The sequence below is a fragment of the Oncorhynchus clarkii genome, chromosome 20 (genome assembly GCF_045791955.1).
Source record: "Oncorhynchus clarkii lewisi isolate Uvic-CL-2024 chromosome 20, UVic_Ocla_1.0, whole genome shotgun sequence".
Classification (NCBI taxonomy): domain Eukaryota; kingdom Metazoa; phylum Chordata; class Actinopteri; order Salmoniformes; family Salmonidae; genus Oncorhynchus; species Oncorhynchus clarkii.
In genome coordinates, this window is record NC_092166.1 from 29212571 (window position 1) to 29230461 (window position 17891).

At 40.3% G+C, this 17891-nt stretch overlaps 1 pseudogene; it reads right to left on the bottom strand.

Moving 5' to 3' along the window:
* The window catches only part of LOC139376169 (suppression of tumorigenicity 18 protein-like), a 50668-nt pseudogene extending 33323 nt beyond the window's left edge, over nucleotides 1-17345 (bottom strand).
* Between the last annotated feature and the right edge of the window lie 546 nt (nucleotides 17346-17891).

Consider the following 17891-nt stretch of genomic DNA (forward strand, 5'->3'; position numbering starts at 1 on the left):
AATCCCCCCCAAAAAAATCAATGACCAAAAGAATGAACAGATTGCCCCTAAAAAAAGAATTGAATAAAACATTGTGTGGAAGATATTCCGTTTTAGGAGTGAGGTAGACCATTTCTGGTTTAAACGATCATATCATGACATGGTTTTATGTATTTAGACACATATGATTATAATTGTGTGTTGGTGAAGTTCAGCATATTTAAGTATGCACTGTATGTATCTATGTGTATCTATGTATAGATCTGTGTATGTATCTATAGATGTATGTAGCTATCTATATACATGATCGATGTATGTGTATGTATGTGTATGTAATGTACAGTATCTTTGTCTCTGTGCTTCAGTTTGTATTTTTTGTTGTTGTTGAAACATTGCACTTTATATAATGACTGTATAAGCTGTTACAACATTACATTTTGATTCAAATTTAAATTGAGTCCAAAAACTTTTAATTCTCAAGTAGTTTACAAATGATTGACTTTAAAAATAAAACAAAAATATGAAGTGAAACCATAAGACAATACATGATCAAACAGACAAAAAGGCTGGACATTTTTGATAATGTTCTACACATTTTGCTTTTCTTTGAGCGATTTCACGGATGCTGTGTTTCTAGAGCAGCAGACCTATAATTCCTTGTAAAAATGAATTATTGTAAGTACTTGCAGTCATGACAGCTGTCTATAAGCATCAGGGACGTGTCTATTGGCCAACTTGACCCTTGTTAGAAAACAAAACAAAACACAAAAAGAGAATAGTGCCTGGGACTGCCGTGCAGGGTCACTGGAGATTTTCCAGACAAACACAGAACAGGGGAGGGGAGGGGGTAAGAATAAAAAGGACAGGCTCAGAATCTCATTTTAACAGACCGCACACAATCTGGGCTCCCACAGAACTATCTCTGCCTGACCGCTTTCTATTTATCCCTTATCAGTGTTTACCAACCGCTAGTTTTCTTTCATTCACACTGTGAGGCAGTTCTCTTACTATCAGTCAACAGCTGACACCGTGGAACAGCCTCAAAGGCAAGAGGAAGGGATCAAAACTAAACCAAAGCTGTTTAAACAATACAACAGAGGAAATAAATTCATAAATCCTAATTCTTCCCAACCCACAAGGGTACAAGCAGATCCTTTATAGTTAGGCCAACAAACAAAACCGCAGCCAATGAGGTAACATTACAATCAAGGTAATGTTAAAATATATTTTGAATAAAAAAGAGCGAAAACAAATCCCATGTAATTTTAATTAGGGACATTGCTTATAGCTCCAACATGTCAGGCATACAAAACCACTCACTATTCTCTTTAAAAAATAATACTACATGTTCACTTTTCAGTTAATTTATTTATAGATAGATCATATATGAATATATCAAGTGATCTGAGTTAGGTTTTACAACATTTATGATATCAAAGTTTTATATAGTATTTCAATATTTCGTATTTATCACTAGATACTTATCTCATAGTCCGCATCAGGAAATATCTAACAACTGCTACTTCACAGCCAGGAATAAATGTATAGTCTATCCCTCTCAGATCCACAAGAGCATTTTAAACATATATAGCCTTAAGTACATTGATCTTCAGAGGATTACTACTTTATCATTATACAGAATCCATTATATATACTTAAACCATTGTGGGTTTTATATTAATTTGATATAGTCAAAGCACAAATATGGGTTACTAAACATCATATTGGCTGAAATCCTATAGATATAGATCTATAAGAAGACCTACATGACAATAAAACAGTCAGTGCCTTCAGAAAGTATTCACACCCATTTACTTTTTCCACATTTTGTTGTGTTACAACCTGAGTTTAACAGGGATTAATTTGAGATTTTGTGGCACTGACCTACACACAATACCCCATAATGTCAAAATGGAATTATGTTTTTAGAAATTTTCAACAGTTAATAAAAATCTGAAAGCTGAAATGTCATGAGTCAATAAGTATTCAACCCCTTTCTTATGGAAAACCTAAATAAGTTCAGGAGGAAAATGTTCTTAACAAGTTAATAAGTTGTATGGACTGTGTGCTCTGTGTGCCATGATAGTGTTTAACATGATTTATGAATGACTACCTCATCTCTGTACCCCACACATACAATGATCTGTTAGGTCCTTCTGTCAAGCAGTGAATTTCAAAAACAGATTCAACCACAAAGACCAAGGAGGCTTTCCAGTGCCTCGCAAAGGGCACCTACAGTATTGGTAGACATGGAATATCCCTTTGAGCATGGTGAAGTTATTATTTACACTTTGGATGGTGCATCAATACACCCAGTCACTACAAAGATACAGGTGCCCTTCCTAACTCAGTTACCGGAGAGGAGGGAAACCGCTCAGAGATTTCACCATGAAGCCAATGGTGGCGTTAAAACAGTTACAGAGTTGAATGGCTGTGATAGGAGAAAACTGAGGATGGATCGACAACATTGCAGTTCCTCCACAATACTAACCTAAATGATAGAGTGAAAAGAACGAAACCTGTACAGAATATAAATATTCCAAAACATGCATCCTGTTTGCAATTAGGAACTAAAGTAAAACTGGAAAAAATGTGGCAAAGAAATGAACTTTATGTCCTGAATACTAAGCGTTATGTTTGGAGCAAATCCAACACATCACCTCACTGAGTACCACTCTTTATATTTTCAAGCATGGTGGTGACTGCATCATGTTAGGAGTATACTTGTCATCTGCAAGGACTAGGGAGTTTTTGGGGGATAAAATAAAAGGAATAGCAAAATCCTAGAGGAAAACCTGGTTAAGTCTGCTTTCCAACAGATATTGGGAGACTAATTCACCTTTCAGCAGGACAATAACCTAAAAGGCCAAATATACACTGGAGTTGCTAACTAAGATGACGTTGAATGTTGCAGTGTGGCCTGGTAACAGTTTTGACTTAAATCGGCTTTAAAATCTATGGCAAGACTTGAAAATGGCTGTCTAGCAATGATCAACAACCAACTCGATAGAGCTTGAATAATTTAAAAATAATAATGTGCAAATATTGTACAATCCAGGTGTGCAAAGCACTTAGAGACTTACCCAGAAAGATTCACAGCTGTAATCGCTGCCAAAGGTGATTCTAACATGTATTGACTCAGGGTTGTGAATACTTATGGAAATGAGATATTTCTGTATTTCATTTTCAATACATTTGCAAAAATGTCTAAAAACAGGTTTTCACTTTTTTCATGATGGTGTATTGTTTGTAGATGGGTGTGAAAAATCATCTATTTAATCCATTTTGAATTCAGGCTGTAACACAACAAAATGTGGAATAAGTCGAGGGGTGTGATTACTTTCTGAAGGCATGAAAAATACAATTTTGGTGTGAATATCAGTTTGGCCCAAAACCAATCACACGCAGCAAAAAGGTTCATTCGGCATTGTTATAACAAATACATACTGCTGTTGTACATTTGGGATTTCAAAATCATTCCCAATCATACACGAACATAAACCGTTTCTGTGGAATTCTGTTCAAAAGTGAAGTAATTAATTACATTTATCCTTTCCCCAGCTGCTCAACAGCAGATGGAACATTTCTGAAACCTTGCTGAATTAAACCCACATAATTCATTTTCATGGATTAACTAAGTGAAGTTTGAGTGTGGTGGAAAAACAGGTAACAAAATACACGTTGGATGGACACTAAGCGCTGAACATTTTCTGCAATTATTTTCTACTGTAACTATTTTCTGCCTGCAGTGTTTCACAATGCTCAACAGTTACTTTCCCTATATTCGACTTGCTCTTCAATCTAATTTTTTGAAAGGTAAAGTGTGCTCTTGTCTTGAATAACTATTTGAATCTATTTGTTGAGTTATGGAGAGATTTGTCAAGAGCAAAGTGACAAAGTTAACAAGTCACAGGAGGGCACTTGATATCCCATAGAACAATCAAATGTATTGGTCATAGAACTCAATTTAGCAAGCTTTTCACAAAGAAGAGTTTGTCATTTCACCTCCCCCCTCTGGACAACAAAGTCGTTACTCTCTAGGTACCATGGACAGCTCCTGTTGTCATACAGGAGTGCAGGCAGATCTAACATTACCCTATTATGTAGCAACTGACTTGCTTGGAGCAGGAAGGGCGCTTCATAAAGTACAGCAAGAGTGTAGAGGGGAGATGACTGTTTACACGACAATACCATATCATCCGGAATCTTTGTGTTGTTGTAGCTGTGGTATTACAAGAGCATGTAAAGAGTGACTATATGATCATGGTCTCAGTGGTTTGTCTCAGTTATCACATGTCTCTAACTTGTTTTGTTGGACATCCCGAACTTGAAAATAATGATTATGTATGACATGGCGTAATGGTCTGAATACCTCGTTGCCCTTTTAAAATATCACAGGTCAAAATGGGATTCAGGGATTTGGGAGTTGATAAATAGATCATTTTGTTGTTTGTTTTTATTTAGTATGGTTTTTCAATCACAGGATACAAAATGTAATATTTGAGAGGTCTGTTCTAAACTTGCTGTTTAAATGACAAGCCGGAATGTTTTATTTATTCTGCATGCTTACTTATGCTTAACAAAACATCTCAAGGTGCAAATAGAAAACTACACAAACAAATATATACATTTTTACATCTTAAAAAAGAAGCTAACGCGAATTTACCGACTACTTTAAGGATTTTAATCCAATTAAAGTCTTCTAACCCGCACAACATGTTACGCCTGTATGTTAATTGAATCATGTGTACTAAGCAAAGGCCTGGAAATAAATCCTGAGCTACACTAGTTGTGTGTTTCTCAAAACACAACTCACTTATCAACCCACCACTTGTCTTGATAAAATCCCTACCTACAGTATGTTATGAAAAATGCATTAATCTTCTTCCAAATGATCCCTTAAAATATTCTCAGAGCTTTGCCCTTCCAAGGCACAGTCCTAAGTCTATTGATAGTTACCAGTCAATGATCAACTTTGCAACATCCATCCTTCCCACTAAATCAACAGTTTCCCTGGAGACCTTGGGTTACTGTGTCTCTCCAGAGTTTGTTCAAGTGTAAGGTATGGACCATGTATGCCACCGCAAAGTCTCAATGAACACTTATCCCCGACTATAATACAACATTCAGAATACAACAGGATTCCAACAAACATTCATTCAACTTTTGTCTTAGGTTACCGTCGTATAAAGTCCTACTGTACATAAACTGAGTCGAAAGCCCCAAAAAAATAAATAAAGGAAGAAACGGTTTCAACAACAAACTCCCATGTTACCGGAAAGCTAAGTCAAAGTTTAAGTGCATTACGGCTCGATAGTCGTGTGTACAGCTGTCACTGCGAAAGCCGTCCAGCACAACCTGACAATGCTTTGTCTCTACACACAATACTAACATGCGTTCTTCTAAGACCGTAGCTTATACTCTAGCTAAATTAAACACACAGCATTCGTGTAGACAGCGTCTAATGTTATCTGGATGATTAAAAAAATAGGTCATACTTCTTAAAAACCAGTTTGAGCCATATAATCTCCTCTCTAACAGTCGGAGACCTGAGCAAAAGCTGTTTTCCACTAGGTTTTCTAAGAACACAGAACCATCCTGTGTTTGGCAGAAAAATACTTTCCTGAAGTGCACAATTTATAGTATTTGTGAATTCATATCGTAAAACTAGTCATAGCAAAACTCATTTTTAACACATCGGTAGTCATCTGTCAAATAGCTTTAAGCATGTGCATTAACTGTAAAACAGTCATAGACGGTATATAGCCCTAACCGCTTTTGATGAAGTCATATGACAGTGTCAAACATCAAGAGGGTAAAAAACGCTCGTCTTTTCACATGCACTCACAGTACACGATTGATGTCAACGACAAAAACAACTGACCACCAACACCAGCATAACCTCTACATTGTTGTTAACGGAAATAATTTGACACAAACCTACTTCTATGATCCAGAAAGTTTGATTTCCCCCCAGAAGCTTGATGGCCGAGCTGGTGCTGTGTCTTTGAAAGGTAGTCCCCAGGAATATGACATACTGTGCCTTTGACAGCCTGGAGATAAGCACCTGCGTTCGGGTCCCTTTTTACGTCACACCTCCCCATTCACAGCCCTTCAATATGATGCACATTTGCACATCAACAGCAGACATCCCCCTCCTCATTCTACTCCCACATCCGCAAAACACACAAACAGGCGCACAAGGAGGCAGATGCATGCGTTAGCCCTCCACACACACGGTACACTACACACAATTACACACTACACACATACGCGCACACATGCACACACACTGATTTATCTTCATATTTTTTTTCTCCATCCTTTTTAATTTCCACCCCTTATATTAATGCTTCTAAAACTTTCACTTGCTTTGTCATAGGACTGAGTGGGGCATATGCTCACCCAAGCTTCCCATATATCACTCATCATGCAAATGAGCGGGAATGTCACTCCTCAGCAGCAGATGGCCAGGGATGATAACAATGGCTCAACAGACGAGTTTCAATGTCTGCGACTTTATCGCTACGGCAACAACAACCAAAGTATGTCATGAAAGCCTTGTCTGTTAATTTGATTTTTTTTCCCCCGTCTGTATCTTAGTACCTGTCTGTCTTTTTTTCTTCTCCTATTTGAATGAATGAATACCCCTTTTGTCCTAGACCTTTTCTGTTACCGGAGAGGACTAGCTATCAGTAAAAGGCAGGGACCTGGAAGTGATGTTTGGTGACTAAGGAAGGAAGGCTAGCTGCTGCATAGCAGATATTTAAGTAATTCGGTGTAATTCCTCCCTGTAGGCCATGTCAGCCTCCTGAGTTAGCTCATGCATTAGACAGGCCTGGATAGAGAGAGAGAGAGAGAGAAGGGGGAATAAAGAGAGAGAACAAACGCAGTTCCTACAAAAGCCCCCCAGCCCCAGCGCCAGTGATGTCACCCGCATCCTGCTGACTCCTGTTAATACAAGCCCCCGTAGCAGAGAGTAAACAGTGGAAGCGTTTAGCAAACAGGGCCAGATTACAATGACAAAAGGAAGCCACACTTCTGGGTGGAGCCTGGGGCAGGAAGGGAGGGGCAGGAAGAAGGGCGGGGGGGGGGGGGGGGGGGGGGGGTATGGGGGTACGGGGCCGTAGCTTAGCCTTTCAAATAAGTGATACCCGTAAGGGGCCTCTTAGAGATGCAAGCATCCCCTTCCCCAGCTGACAACAGGGGCCACCCAAACACGCTTATCTCTAGGTTGTGCCGCTCCAGTCTCTGGGGAGAGACGTGTGAACACCATGTGTAATAATAATGAATTTTCTGTGCTTTTTTGTCATCTGCGAATTTTGGTTATGCAAGGCTGGGGACTTGAGGATGGCTGGGGTATATCATTACTTAAGGTTTGGCAGTTGATCATCAACTTGTTTAATACCTCATTTGAAAGTCTAATTTTGTAACTGTATTTCAAGAGCCATTGGTACATGCTGAAAAGAGGGACTGCCAGAGTACAGTCTTGTTCCTCTTGATCTTTCTTTTGCATCACTCCTGTGAGATGGTGGTTTAAAAAAATATGAAAGCATAGAGCCATCACTTTAAAAATCATTTCAACTAATAAAAGCATGTTCCTTTCTTTCTTTAGCCCTGATGCAGACAATCATAGTGAAAGAACATCATAAGCATTTGTCCAAGAAAGTACTGATTACTTCATGTCCTGAACTACTGTAAGACTGTTGTAACGTGAGAACAACACATCGACCACATAAAACCCTAAAAAGGATCAACTTGTCAACAACAATCCTGACAAAATGAAAAACATTACAGAGGACAGTGCAGTAAGACCGGCAGTTCGGTTTTTCACAAATTCAGTGGAAGTATAACGCAAACACGCAAAAAATATGCTTTGTCCCTGATTAATCTGCAAAAAGGTTTATCCCAAAAGCCTACAACATGACCCGTTAACCAGCCTATAGTGTTTTCAAAACTATTTCATCAACAGGAAATATGCACAAAACTGGGGGGCGAGTTAGTGGAGAAATGAAAAGAGGAGTGGGTTGGAGGAAATTACATGTCAGACAAGGGTTCACATTTCAAAAGTCCTGTTCGTGTTTATAGAAAGTGTTTGATTGCATTCAGAAAAGTATTACAATTGGTCACGTCTGGGTCTAAAAGCTTTTTTGCATTCTGCTGCAAATTATGTTCGCAAAGAAGTGAAATGTCAAAGCACCCTATTGTTTTTGAGCACCATACAGGCTTTGTGTAAAACCTACAAATACACTATATATACAAAAGTATGTGGACACCTCTTCAAATGAGTGGATTTGGCTATTTCAGCCACACCAGTTGCTGACAGGTGTGTAAAATCGAGCAAACAGCCATGCAGTCTCCATAGACAAACACTGGCAGTAGAATGGCCTTACTGAAGAGCTCAGTGACTTTCGATGTGACACCGTCTTAGGATGCCACCTTTCCAACAAGTCAGTTTGGCAAATTTCTGCCCCGCTTAGCCGCGAAGTGGTAGGCCACACAAGCTCACAGAACGGTGACGCCGAGGTGACGCCGAGTGCTGAAGCGCGTAGCAACACTCACTACCGAGTTCCAAACTGCCTCTGGAAGCAACGTCAGCACAAGAACTGTTCGTCAGAAGCTTCATGAAATGGGTTTCCATGGCTTGAGCAGCCACACACAAGCCTAAGATCACCATGCGCAAGGCCAAGCCTCGGCTGGAGTGGTGTAAAGCTCGCTGCCATTGGACTCTGGAGCAGTGGAAACTCGTTCTCTGGAGGGATGAATCACGCTTCACCATCTGGCAGTCCAACGGACGAATCTGGGTTTGGCAGATACCAGAAGAACGCTACCTGCCCAAAGGCAGTTATAGCAGCAAAGGGTGGACCAACTCCATATTAATGCCCATGATTTTGGAATGACGAGCAGGTGTCCCCATACTTTTGGTCATGTATTGTATAATGTTTTCCATTACTTCTTTTTTTCATGGTAAGAACCATAAATTGCCTTTATGAGGTCAACCAACCATATCACTTTTTTTTTATCTCACTTCAAATACAGTCAACTACATTGCAAAACAGAGCTCTAGTTTTCACTCAATACAACGAAGTAGGCATTAATATTCTCCAGTCATTAACCAGATATGTTAACATCATTATATTCTAAAATAAAGTGAGGTTAATTTAAGATAAAATGCTTCATAATTGTCCTCAAATAAGATGAATAGTCAATCACCACCTCCTGGTTTATAGTGTGAACCCTTTAAACTCATCCGTCTGCCATTGTGCAACCACTTGATGCCTTGTTCATCACAGAAAGAGTCACATGAAAAGACTGTTACATTAAAAAAATACAATTTGCATATGCAAATATGGAGCAACAAAACATAAGTGTATGTTGTTGACATAGCTCCAGGATGTGTAACTATCTTTATGTTGATGTCAACAGGCAGGGAAGGTTTCTTTGAAAATAAACGACATTTTCCACGGGCATCATTATCTTCACTACATGTCACTACATCGCAGTTAAAGAAACGATTAGTACTACCCGACAGCACCCTTGGGGAGAACTCGTGTGCAACTGTGGGCGACCTCACGCTATATTTTAAAGACGCACACCCAATCCTTAATCGAAGCCTCGTTATATTGTGTCGAAGTTACTGCAGTACTGCAAAAGCCACATAGCATAACTGAGTGATCTGCCTTCGATGGTGGAAAAAGTCTGATTGCAGACTTTTCCCGTACTTTTCAAGTCTTTCTTTAAGTTGGTGTACCATGGCCTGTAGAAGCTCTGTAACAAGGGCTATGGGCTAACTGACACTAAAATGGACCGATTCCTCATCAGACTAAGATAGTGAGAGTTAGAGTCTCAATCTCTTGGTCCTGATATTGAGACCACTAAGGACCACATTGGTCTGGGTGTCAGTGACCAAAATGTCTGGATCTGTGACTCGGCACCCAATGTTCTGCTGTGGGTCTGGACTAATGGTTCTGGACAAGATGGTAGTAGTAGTATCTAAGTTCATGGTTAAGATATATCGCCCAATACCTCCTCTTGCCAGAGTTATGTGGCCAAGAAGGAATGATTAAACACACAAGTACCAGGACGCCTTGCTTCCCTAATGTGTGAGGAATAATATGCCTTTTCTTGCTGACTTTTTTACAAAGGTCTTGGTCTGGATCGCATTTCAACATTTTAAATGGTCTTGAGCTTGCCATAGTTTTAAAACACTGCGTATTGTTCTGGGTCTGAGTATAAAGAGGTTGGGTCTTGTTCTGGGTCTGAGTATAAAGAGGTTGGGTCTTGTTCTGGGTCTGAGTATAAAGAGGTTGGGCCTTGTTCTGGGTCTGAGTATAAAGAGGTTGGGTCTTGTTCTTGGTCTGAGTATAAAGAGGTTGGGTCTTGTTCTGGGTCTGAGTATAAAGAGGTTGGGTCTTGTTCTGGGTCTGAGTATAAAGAGGTTGTGTCTTGTTCTTGGTCTGAGTATAAAGAGGTTGGGTCTTGTTCTGGGTCTGAGTATAAAGAGGTTGGGTCTTGTTCTGGGTCTGAGTATAAAGAGGTGGGGCCTTGGTCTGAGTCTCAACGGGTCTTCAACAGATCTTAACTCCATGTCTGATAAGCAGACAAACAGACCCGCCTACAAAAGGCCAGGGGAGCAGTGGTTCCCCTGGGATGGCCGGGCGAAAGGATGACAAACAATGGCAACAGGTGTGTCTAATGGCTTCTGTAGTGATGACGCTGATGAGCGGTAGACTGTCTTGATATGAGTAATAATAAGTAGCATCCGGCAATGCATAGCTCACAAATTCGCCTCCATTTTATAACCTATGATCTTTAGCAGAATCTCTGCAGACATAGTTGGATTGCTTGTCCTTGTGCTCCGAAGGTCAGTATTATCAATGCCAAAATCATAAGTCTTAATTAATTAAACAAGACTCTGGCACAATGTTTCACCTTGATAATTGCTGTTGACAAATCAACACTGACCCTTATTAGTAGTGCAGGGGTCTGTGTTAATAACAGCCGTTTACAGCAGTTTGTAAGACAGCCACAGCTTTTCATGATGCCTACACAGAGAGAGATACACTTGAAAATACAAAAATACTCCCATTAATGTGGTTTACAATGTTTTGATTGCGCCCAATACAGGAAGCTTGCTGACGTGAATCAGAATGCAAATGCCCTTTTGAGCAAAACAAAGAAATTGATTATCAAGTAAGTTTCTTCAGCACAAGTAGCTTGCTTTGAGTGATTAATGGACTCGGCCATTGATTTCCTTTTGTTTAGATCTTTGTTAACTTTCTAGAGGCACAATTATAATTTGTTTCCAACAATAAACCCAATCTAGCTGGAGCAAATTAAATCTTCCAACAGGCTCTTCCCAGTTATTTTACATATTTTCAACGGGATAGTTATTATCACAAGGCACTTTTCAGTTTTTATTAATTAAATTCTTGATTACATTTTGATTTCTACAAAATATTAGACGTGAGCCTTGTGAGATTGGGAAGGGTTGTTGTTTATAGAATTATGGAATACTTGTCATGTAAGGTTCCCCCATTGTGCCAATGGTTAAATCTTCATACGCTCAGTACAAAAAAACTATATCACATGGTAGAACATTTCTGATGAGTTATCTACCTAGCACATATTTCAGATTGCTGTGAATGAGAGAAAGATTTCTGTATATTTGTTCAAGGGACAGCCATTGTCTAGTTTTTCTAAATAACATCACAAAGGGTATTTGATACCTTCCGAGTTCTCTCAGTACAATGTACTATCAATATTTGCAAGTCAAATGCTACTGTTCAGAGTACTTCATCAAAGGGCTTTCGCCTTATTCTTTCAGATTTAGCACTTTGAAAACTTCCACAGATCCAGACATTTATACTTCCTGATTTCTCGCATCATCTCTCCAAGATAGTGATAATACGATTTCTGTGTTTTTCGCTGTTGAGAAACAAACTGGATTATGAACAGATCACTACATAAACAGCTTTCTAAAAGGAGGCAGCTATTTTAAAAGAGGCTGAAGAAATGCAAAGAGGGATTTAAATTTTAATTTGAATTTATTCCAGCAAGTGAAAGGTTCTTTTGAGAGGGGATTTCAGCAAAGATGATGGTATTTAAAAGTGATAAACAAGCATCTAAACCTCCAGTGAAAAACAGTCATTTTGCTTCTTTCTAGTGTAGGGGAGGAATTGAGCTTTCTATGGTTACACCCCCCCCCCCCCCCCCCCCCCAAAAAAAAAGAAAAATAAGTAATAGTAGTAATTAAAATGTAAATTACTAAGATACGTGGAGATATTTCAACTGATTTGTAATTGAGTGATTAAAGAAAGGTCTTGATACATCTTTGTATTCTAGTCTCTGTAGAGTACTAGCTGTACAGTACATGTGTGGGCCATGTATACTTTGTACAAGATACTGCATTCTTTGGTTTATTTCAGTGTCATACAGTGTAATATGTGTATACATGGTGACAAACTACCGTGCGTCCATAGGAAGGCCTTGGAGAAGGACATCAACAAGACGTGTGGCCTTGCAAAAAAGGGCAACGGAATTTAATAATAACTAATAAGTGTTATTCAGTAGGTGTATACTTTGATTGAGATGGATGGAGTGTGTGTTACTATGGGAGATTGCTTCCATGGACTGTTGCCCAAGGGCAAGGGTATCTCACTCTCAGCAGGTCTCTATGACCCGGGTCGTTTAAAATGGCGTGTTTTGGAGATGGTCGCTTTACAATCAATTCATGTCCAATGGTAAACTACAGAAGAGACATAATCTTTTCATACACTGTATATTATATAGTGCTACTTGTCTTATGGCTGAACTGCATGTTGGCTCTGTAACATCCCCGTCTACATTTTGAGCTGACCACTAAACTCATGCAGAGGAAAACCTATGCCACACAAGAAAGACAAAGAGTTACATCATTTTGTTGTACAGTTAATCCGATCATGGGCAGTGTTTGTGCATTTGCTATCTTCGGAAAATGCCAGCAAAGGCGCTAAGTAAACCCATTTTACAAGACTCCCTCACAAGGATGCAGTGCCAGTATTGGGATACAATTTCACAGAGCAACTGTGGCTCAGTCACATAACCTAAGCAGGCTTAGGAAAATAGAGCACCACCAAGTGTTGCACTTTCTCCCTTTCCCTCTTTATGATGTATGTTTATCGGCAGACATATGGCTGATTTCAGGTTTCAACATTTCAACAAGGAATAGAGAGCGAAATCTAAACTGATTACTGCTGAATGAAGTAGCAGCACAATCCCTTAGAGGTTAGGGTACTTCCTGTAGGCTGTGTAGATACGGTTCTGTGAGTTAGTGGGAATGGGAGACACTGCTAGTGTGCACCTGGCATTCTGCATTATAGCCTGGCAACAACCCTCCTTTATAATTACACTGAACACACAGTAATTCAGGGTTGGGGCTGGAATAGGAAAACCGTATGTCCCCTGAGACTGCCTGTTGTAGTGGTCGGTTATGCAGAAAAGATGCTAGAGGTGCAAGTGACAATGCTGCCTTTGATGCTATTTACGGAGTTTGCACTAGAAGGGATGAATATTTTTGTAGTACAGTGGAGCCATATTGCCCTTTTCAGGAACTGAACTTGGAAAAGACAGATATGCACAGATACGTAAACGATTGAACTACATTAAACAAAAAAGTGTTGGTCCAATGTTTCATGAATCGAAAATAAAAGATCCCAGAAATTTTCCATATGCACAAAAAGCTTATTTCTCTCAAATTGTATGCATACATTTGTTTACATCCCTGTTAGTGAGCATTTCTCTTTTCCTAGATGATCCAAGAAGCTGATTATACAGCATGACCATTACACAGGTGCACCTTGTGCTGGGGACAATAAAAGGTCAATCTAAAATGTGCAGTTTTGTCACACAACATAATGCCACAGAGGTCTCAAGTTTTCAGGGAGCGGGCAATTGGCATGCTGATTGCAGGAATGTCCACCAGAGTTGTTGCCAGATAACTGAATGTTCATTTCACTACCATTAGACGCCTTCAATGTCGTTTTAGAGAATTTGGCAGTATGTCCAACCGGGCTCACAACAGCAGACCACATTTAACCACGCCAGGCCAGGACCTCCACATCCAGCTTCTTCACATGCGGGATTGTCTGTGACCAGCCACCCGGACAGCTGATGAAACTGGGGGTTTGCACACCAGGGTCTTGACCTGACTGCAGCTTGGTATCGTAACCGATATCAGTGGGCAAATGTTTACCTTTGATGGCCACTGGTACGCTGGAGAAGTATGCTCTTCCCGGATGAATCAACTGTACCAGGCAGATGGCCTCGTGTGGGCAAGCAGTTTGCTGATGTCAACGTGTGCCCCATGATGGCGGTGGGGTTATGGTATGGGCAGGCATAAGCTATGATAAACAAACACAATTGCATTTTATCGATGACAATTTGAATGCACATGCGTAATGAGATCCTGAGGCCCATTGTAGTGCCATTCTTCCGCCGCCATCACCTCATGTTTCAGCATGATAATGCACGGCCCCATGCCGCAAGGATCTGTACACAATTCCTGGAAGCTGAAAATGTCCCGGTTCTTCCATGACCTGCATAGTCACCAGACATGTCACCCATTGAGCATGTTTGGGATGCTCTGGATCGACATGTACGACAGTGTGTTCCAGTTCCCGCCAACATCCAGCAACTTTGCACAGCCATTGAAGAGGAGTGGGGCAACATTCCACAGGCCACAATCAGCAGTCTGATCAACTCTATATGAAGGAGACGTCACGCTGCATGAGGCAAATCGTGGACACACCAGATACTGACTGGTTTCTGATCCACACCCCTACCTTTTATAAGGTAATGTATCTCTGACCAACAGATGCATAGCTGTATTCCCAGTCATGTGAAATCCATAGATTAGGGCCTAAGGAATTTATTTCAATTAACTGATTTCCTTTTATGAACTGTAACTCTGTTAAATCTTTGAAATTGTTGCATGTTGAGTTCATATTTTTGTTCAGCGTATGATGATAGCTTATGATACATTTTAAAGGTAGCTATTTACTGTAAGGTTGGTGTTATGAGAGGGTAACAAGAAGGATAATTGATCAATTGGACAGAATTACGGGTCCATTAGCCAAGATGGGCTAAATGACCTGTTCGTATCATCCACATACTCCACAGTTTTTCCTCTGTCCTCATATTGGTGCATGTGTACAGAACGTGGAGCGTATCTGGCCTTTCCGGATATTTGATGCAAACTGCGTATGCTGATAAGACAAACACGTGTTAATGTAAGTGTGGAAGTAAATAGGGGTACATCAAATAGGAGTGGAAAGTCAGACCTTACTTTGAGAGAGTACCACTAAAAGGCCTGTTAATCTCCACCTCACACTGGATCGTCGTTCTTTCACCACCTGCAGCAGTTTAATACCGCATACTAATTCATGTTCAACGCATATCATAAATGATCACGTTGAATGCATGCAAGGTATCAAAATGCTTCTGTTGGCATTGAAAGGAGAGAATTGAATGTAGACTCAAAGTAAAGTTTCTGCCGCATAGAGAGAGAAGTCAGATTGGAGCTACATTAGCATGTGAAAAGAATAAACAGGAGCATTCTCAGTTACACACTCCCACCTGGCTGCTCACCAATGTCCTTGTCAGAAGTCCACCCACCGCACTGGCTTACACTGAAAGACCTCCTAGGGACTGCGGTGACCATTCACTGGGTTCTCTCTCAGTCCCATGCACCTGTGACTGTTTTTGTGTTTGCTATTTTTTGCTTTGTCTTTTTCCTGGCAAGGCGGTATCATTGGAGACACACTTTCGCTCAAAAGGAATTCTCCTGCCCAACAATGTGGCTTGTTTGTTCACTGGCTGGATAGAGCAGGCTAGCTAGAGAGTGTCAAATTGAAAACAATGCTGCTCGTAATAATTCAAATGGCCACAAGAAAAATAAGCTGAGAGAAATAAGTCATATGACTATTTGAAATAAGGAAATGAGGTACTTTTCCTCCATAGGTTGTTGGTTCCTTGCCTTTTCGCGGGGACTCACAGGTGCAGCTGCAAAGGTTCTCCTCCTTGCTTTCTTCAGGCGGCTCATCCGGCTTCTCCATGGTCCTGGACCTTTGAGAGCTGCTTTTCCATTTTCCAAAGGACTTTGCCACAATCGCTTTGTCCGCTCCTTTCATTGTTTCCTGTAAAAACACATTTACAGCATGACTTCCCAGGTTTATCCCGCTTGTGAGCCATCTGCCCTCTTTTCTGGCTCTCAATAAACCTGTGCTCATCTTTCCCAAAGCCCAAAGTAAGAGAGAATTAGGGCATTGTGTGCATAAGCATTCTCTTTCCAGAAAATGTGCTGATTGCCCTGACGTATTTTTTTTTTCAGAGCGCTTGGACATGGTTTCTTTGCTTGACATTTTGCATCCATGTGTGTTGAGAGTAGAGCAGCATTGCCCGAATAAAACTGCTAAACAAAACAATACTTTGAAAAGTAAATAGTAGACATGCAAAAACTGCAAAACACATTTTCTCCTTTAATCCAACTTAAAGGAAATAAAAATAGCACATTATGCCCTAATTGAGTGCTGTACAGTCCACAAATACTATTAGAAGGGCGATCAGGATTAGCGGTGGAACGCACCTAGTTATCTATCTCTGGGTGCCAAGACTGCTAGCAGTGGGCAACTCAATTTCAAAAGCTGGCAAATCCAGTTGTCTCCTAAATACAGAAAGTACTTAAATCCAGAGCTAACACAAGAAAAAGACGGATAAAGGGTGCTCTGCATATCACGGCAAAAGCTTGTGCACTTTTCAGAATCACTGGCTAGGTTAAACAAATATGCTAAGTAGAGATCAAACCAATCCTTTGATCTGCAGCCTAGTTTCCAGAGGAATGGTTTGGCTGTTGTTGTAAATAACTTGTAGAAATCTGTACCATTTGCCTTCAGGTAATATGAAAAGTGCCAGGGATTCATAGTCAAATACCTTGTGGTTAGAAAATAGATCAGATTTTAAAAAATAAAATAAAATAAAAAAAGCACATAAATATTTGAGCTACATAGCCTATACTCACTGTACCATCATTTATTATATTCTGAGGTTTTATGATGATTGTAGGCTACTGTACAGTACTGTAGTCAATATATTTGAGAAGTAGCTGACTATTGAATTACAATCTAGCCTGTTCTATTTTGTATTTTGGGGGAGGTCAAAATTGATCTCTTACCTCCAGCATCCCAGTCACGTCAAACACAGTGTGAAACTTGGTGTCCAAACTTCATACAAAAGAGGCTTGAAGAATTAGAATGCAGATAGCTATGCAACTTGCTGACTAACTTTACCCCTCTGTTCTGATCCAGCACACAAAGAAAAACGCTGTCCATTCAAAACAGACAGCATAACTCTTTTCAGAGATGGGGGACCGTGAACAAACGAGGCCATGTCCTGAGCTGTGGCCAGCCACCAGCCCCTCTCCCTCCCGTCAGCAGAGCAGAGCCCGGTGAGGGCCACTGGGCCTGGGACCAGCTGACACCACACCACCACACTCAACAGGCCAACAGTGCAACTTTTGTTGCAAACTATCTTCTGGAGAGAAAAAAAATCTCCCCTCCCAACTTGAACAGACAGTGAGCTTTTCTGTTTAGCAGCTGGCTTTGACGCTTCACCTCTACAACTCCTTGTTTTTCTTTTGGGGGACACAGCCATGTTTGTACTGTAGTCTCTCTATTGAGTTGTGGCAGTTGGGAAATAACAAACAAAAATAGGATGAATTACTGTATTGCACATTGATTTCCATAGCTACCTCTAGTTGTGTTCAGAAGCATTCCCGTTCTGAAATTGCACGTAGTTAGTTTTGCAAGGTTGTAATGTCACAAAAACATTAAAGGCTCTAAATTCAGAATTGATATATTTTCACTTCTTATAGTTTA